Source organism: Marmota flaviventris, chromosome 2 (genome assembly GCF_047511675.1).
Source record: "Marmota flaviventris isolate mMarFla1 chromosome 2, mMarFla1.hap1, whole genome shotgun sequence".
NCBI lineage: Eukaryota > Metazoa > Chordata > Mammalia > Rodentia > Sciuridae > Marmota > Marmota flaviventris.
This window is the reverse complement of record NC_092499.1, coordinates 1,931,096-1,936,936: the sequence shown is the minus strand read 5'-3', so window position 1 is coordinate 1,936,936 and position 5,841 is coordinate 1,931,096.

The window sequence follows — 5,841 nt, the reverse complement described above, 5'->3', positions numbered from 1 at the left end:
GCATCATCCCTCACTGTTCTTCCCCATTCTGGGCTTGGCTGTTCTTGGCCACTTACACTTCCATGTAAGAGTTGGGTCATCTTACCACCATGCCGACCTTCCTGGCTTCTAGCTGGTAGTGCATTTCCTTTGTGTAGATCCTGCTTTGTATCATTCATTCCATTTTTTTTTTTCATTTAGGTTCTGTGCCTCCTTAGTGATTTTCTTAAGCATGTTCTATTTTTTTCACTCTTATAAAGATAGATTTTCCATTTCCATTGCTAGAAGCTCATTATTAACACAGAAAAAAACATTGATCACTGAATATTCTCTTCTGGACGACTTACCAGCTTGTTTTGCTGAGGCCGTGGTTCACAGGCCTCCTGTGTTTATGCACATGAGGTGGCTTGGTACCATTTTCTTCAAATGTCTGCACCTCTGTTGTGTTCACAGGCTGGTGGCTGTCCTGCACCGACGGTCACGTGGCCCCACTGGAGTGGAGTTGGACTGTCTGACCCCCCCACAGGTGGGCAGTGCCCCTCTACACCCTGTGTCTTTGCTTACCCTGGGTTTGTCCCTGTGGACACACCAGCTACTCCCTCCAAGGGTGGGGGGTCGATGGCTGGTCCCTGCCTGCTGGGAGGGGAGGTCCTGGGAAGAGAAGCACCAAGATCTTCAGAAAGTCCAGCCGCGTTGGCTGATGTGTGTAGGTGGGAGGCCCCAAGTCCTGGGTCTGGGGGATGATGCCCAGAGGCCTGTTTAGGAGCCACGCCAGCCACTCTGGGCGCACACCTGCTGCCACCATTCATGCCCAGCTCAGCACAGGAGCTGCCTGTGATCACCTGCAAGTGGAGGTGGTGTGAAGGCCAGGCCAGGGCTTGGGGGCAGCACACAGTGGTGCTCCATCACTGCAGCCGCCCTCCACTTGCTGCCTTTCTCTGCTGGTGGCCTGTGACCCCTCCAGCCGTCCCCACCAAGCTCCCAGTGCCCCAGCACCTCCACCCGCTGCTGGCTCCACCACTGCAGGCTCCCCATCCTAAAAGCCAGTGAAGCAAATGGAAGTCCTGCCTCGAGCCACCGCTCGCCCTTGGCCTCTGCCTCCTGGGCTCCCTGAGGGGGTCCTTGCCTGTGAGAGTCCCTGCTCACAACTTCTGGCCCCCTTCTTGCTTTCCACAGGGCACCTGCAGGACACACAAGTCAGCATCTCCACTAGGGGCCAGGAGCTCCTGCCCCTCTGGACAGCGGCCCCCTGGACTGGTGCGGCTAGGTCCACCTGGGCCACGGGCTCAGTCCCAGGGTGGAAGTCTTGGCCCACCTAGTTCTGCGCCTCCCACTCCCGCAGACGTGTGGCTGACTGTCCTGCAGGCTTCCTTGGGACGCTTGGGAGGATGGCCAGTGCTTGCCCAAGGACAAGACCTCCTAGGGAGGAAACGGAGGTGAGGGCACTCTGGGGGCGACCACCCTGGTGGGGACTCCCCACAGGGAGCGCAGCAGCTGGGGCAAGAAGGCAGTCGAGACAGGTGGGCAGCCCGAGGTGAGCCTGGGGTGGGGACCGGTTCCTGCAGGAGTCTGGGCAGACAGGGGCCTTCCCAGAAGGCAGAGGAACTCAAGGAGCTGCCACTCCTAGAGACGATAGGCAGGTGTCCACGCTCACTTTCCAGGACCCGCCTTGCCTGTGATGCTTTGGCACGATTTCACTGTGACCAGAAGACGTACTCCATTATTCTGATCTTCAAATTCGCTGAGACCTTTTTAACACCAGGCGCCCACCCCAGAGCTGCCTCCGGGGACCTCCTTCCCAGGGCTCGCGCCTGGCCAGGGTATGGGGCAGCCAGGGCGCCTGCTCCAGGGTTTCTGGCCTGGTTTCAGTGCCCCCAGGGTTCGTGTGGTAGAATCGAGCCCCCCTCGACAGCTCTAAAGGGAGGAAACCTAATCTGACTACAGTGTCAGAAAGGCCTTGGGAGCAGATTAGGATTAGTGGAGGTCACAGGGTGAAGCCCAGGACTGCATGCTGGTGGCTTCAGAGACCAGTGTGCAAGCACACACTCGCACACGTGTGCTCCCTGTCTCATCATGTGATGCCCTGCACCACCAGGAACTCTGCCAGCAAGAGGGCTACCACCAGACGCAGCCCTGGACCTTGGCCTCCAGAAATGTGAGCCTAATTGACCTGCCTCAGGGGCACAGAGCCCAGCTCCCCTCTAGGTGGATGCTCATTCCCAGCCTCCACTCATCCACACACCTAGCCCTGCAATTACCTTGGGGGACTAGGCCCAGAGAGGGTCTGAGAGCCACTTCCCTCCGCAGTGGGAATCCTTTCTCTATAAAGTGATCTGCCTCAGGGATTTCCTTATAGGAATGCAAGATGGAAGAATTCATGGCCTAGTAGGGGAGAGTTGAAGGATCTTCCTCCCAATGTCACCTTCCCAAGAAAGAGAGTTCATGGTAGTTTCTGGCTCCAAGTCAGTAGTTATGGGGATCGGGGGATGGAGGTGGAAGGCAGAGCTAACACATTTTTATTAAAAATTATCTGTGCAAATATCACCAAAATGGACATGTATTTCTTAGAAATATGTCTCACCAGTATTCAAGGAAGAGAGTTTGGAAGGAGCTGAGCTAACCACACTACCCTAAATGCATGTTTCATTTGCAATTAAAAGAAACTCCAAAGACAGTGCTTCAACAACAGGGGGTTTTGTGCTTCTTTCATTTAATGAGAATAAAGAGTTTCTGCAACTGGGCCCAGCTCAGCTGCGCGGGACCTGGAATCGCCTCTGCTGTGCTCCACGTAGTCTATTCTTGGTCACAAGATGGCTCCTGCAGCTCTAAGCATCACAAACTCTCACAGAAAGTGCAGCAAATGCAAGGCAGAGTGTTTTACCTTACCGCATCTCTATTAATTTATTATTAATTAATTTATTTATTTCGCAGTGCTGGAGACCAAACCCCAGGCCTCATGCATGCCAGGCAAATGCTCAACCACTAGATCACAAACTCAGCCCGCCTTATTTCTTTAATAGGAGGAACAGCATTCTCAGAAGCTCTCCCCACCCCCCAAAAAAAGAAAAAAAAAAAAAACACAACAAACCAGCATGCTTCTCCTCATATCTCCTCATAAAAGCCAGTCATGTCCCCATGCCCAGTCCTGGACCTGGCGCATCCCCAGATCAAGAGCTCACCCAGCTGGGTTGGAAGGATGGAAGGGCTGCAGGGCAGGTGACCGTTGGGCCTAAACAGTGGCGGTTGGAAGCAGGGATCTGCCAAAGATGACCAAGGCCATTCTTCTCCTCTGCTGGACCCTTGAGAAAGGCTTCCCACAGGAAGGAAGTAGCTCTGCGACTTCTCTGGCCTTGTCCACCAGGGGAACCGTGGAATTATGTGTGTGGAGAGTGAAGTCTGGGAAGGAGCCTGGCCAGGAGGAGAGCTGGCTTTGTGCCCATCAGATGCTCAGACAGGAACTCAGGGATCCTCCACGTCTCTCCCTACACATCGTCAGTGTCCCATCCAGACTGGCCTCAGAAGCCCAGAGCCAGAGATGGAGCCATGAATGCAGAAGGCAATGGGGGTGTGGACACAGGGATGATGGAGAGTGGACACAAGGGGAGATGGACAGTGGACATGGGGCGATGGAGAGTAGACAGGGGGTATGGACACAGGGGGCAATGGGGACGTGGATGCAAGGGCAATGGAGTGGACATGGGGGCAATGGAGACGTGGATGCAGGGGCAATTGGGGCAGGGGGTTTGGGGGTGAATGTCAGGGAGCAGTGGAGTGCTAATGCAGGAGGCCGGAAGGCCAGCAGCACTGGGGTGGGAATGCAGGGGTGTGGAGGCATGAGTGGGGTGGGGGCAGGTAGTGTGGGTGAGCAAGGCTCACAGGCAGGGCTGGCTGTGTAGGGCTGGGATGGCCACTGACCCCCACTGTGACTCCTAAGGGATACCTACATACTGCCTCTAGCCCCAGGCACCAGCTGGGTCCTGTCTGGCCCTGAGGTCATGGTGTCCTTGACCCCAATCCACATGACCTCTTGACTCTGAAACATTCCTTGGGGATTCCTACCTCTTCACCCTGTCCCCTAAAGGTTTCAACAAAATAGCCTGGGCAGGGCTGGGGATATTTCTGGGTTGGTAGAGTGCTTGCCTCACATGCACTGGGTTCAACCCCCAGCACCACAAAAATAAAAATAAAATAGCCTAGGCAACAAAGTAAGACCCCTTCCCAAAATAGAAAAAAAGTACAGCAAAATTCCCACTAATGTAGCATCCTCATCAAAACAATTCTGGCAGTGCCCCAGGGGAGGCGGAAGCCCTGTGCCTGTACCTGCGCCCCGACGCACTCACACTCCTGCTGGTAGTTGGGCTGCCCACCTGCCCTGCAGCCCTTCCATCCTTCCATTTCTAATTGTGGGTGAAGTTAAGCATCCCATGGCATCAGCCACTGGCACCCTCCAGGTGCGGGGTCCTTGGCTTGCTGAGCCGTCTCCGGCCAGGCCTGTGAGTTCTGACCTGCGTCCCCAGCATGCTGCAGTCCTTGGGTTCTAAAACTGTGTCAGTGCAATTGTTTCCATGGGTAATTTAGTTACGCTTTTCAGGAATGTGTTTGTGGCTTTTGCTTTTGTGTCATGCTTAGAAAAACCTTGGATTATGAAATAAACTCCTGTATTTCCTTCTAATGCTTTTGTGGTTTTGTTTTTTGCATTTAAACTTCTGGTTTATGGAGTTCTTACACAGGAGGAGGATAGGGATCCAAGGGCACATTTTCCCTAGATGGCCACCCTCTTGTCTCAACACCCTAATTCCATGATCAATCCCTGTTCCTCGTGGATTTTAACATGCACAAAAAAATCACTCTAAGTGGCCATGACCTCAGGCCTGTGTCCAGTAAGCTGCTAACAAAATGTCCCGGTTGTTGGGGCTGGGGCTGGGGCTCAGGGGCAGCACACTTGCCTGGCATGTGTGAGGCACTGGGTTTGATTCTCAGCACCACATAGAAATAAATAAATAAAATAAAGGTCTATCAACAACTAAAAAAGAAAGAAAAAGAAAACAATGTCCTGGTTGGTCCTAGGACAGTGTACCAGTGTTGTTTCCTTTTCTAAGTTTTATGGGCTCTTCATCCCTTTTTATTGTAGCAGAATGTACAAAACACACCATTGACTCAGGAACCATTTCTAGGCAACAACCCAGTGGCATTAAACTGCCAGGGGGCCATTGCCTCCCTCCAGCTCCAGAACCTTTCCATCTCCCCAAACTGAAACTCTGTCCTCATTAGACACCAGTTCGCCATCTCCCTTGCCCCGCCCCTGGCACCCACCACGCCACCCTCTGTCTGTGACTCTGATCACTCCAGGGGCCTCGCATGAGTGCAACGTGCACTACTGGGCCCCTGGTGACTGGCTCATTCCACCCAGTGCAGCATGGAGGATCATCAACGCTGCTCCTGTGTCCCACTTTCCTTGCAAGGTTTAGTCACAGTTTATACACACACACATATTTTGTTCTGTTGTGGACACTGGGTTGCTGCCACCTTGGGAATGCTGTGAACACTGCTGATATGAACATGGGTGTACAGACATCTGCTCAGGTCTCCACTTTCAATTTTGCCTAGAAATGAGATTGCTGGATCATATGGTAATTTTTAATTTTTTAGGAACTGTCTCACTGCTTTCTGTAGCAACTGAACCATTTTCTGTGCCCATTTGCAGTGGGCTCCAGTTCTTCTGTACCTGCGCCAACACTTGATTTGCTCAGGTAGTAGCTATTGGGTGTGAGATAGTATCTCCTTGTAGTTTTTTTTTTTTTAACCTTTATTTATTTTAGTTGTTGATAGACCTTTATTTATTTATATGTGGTGCTGTTAATG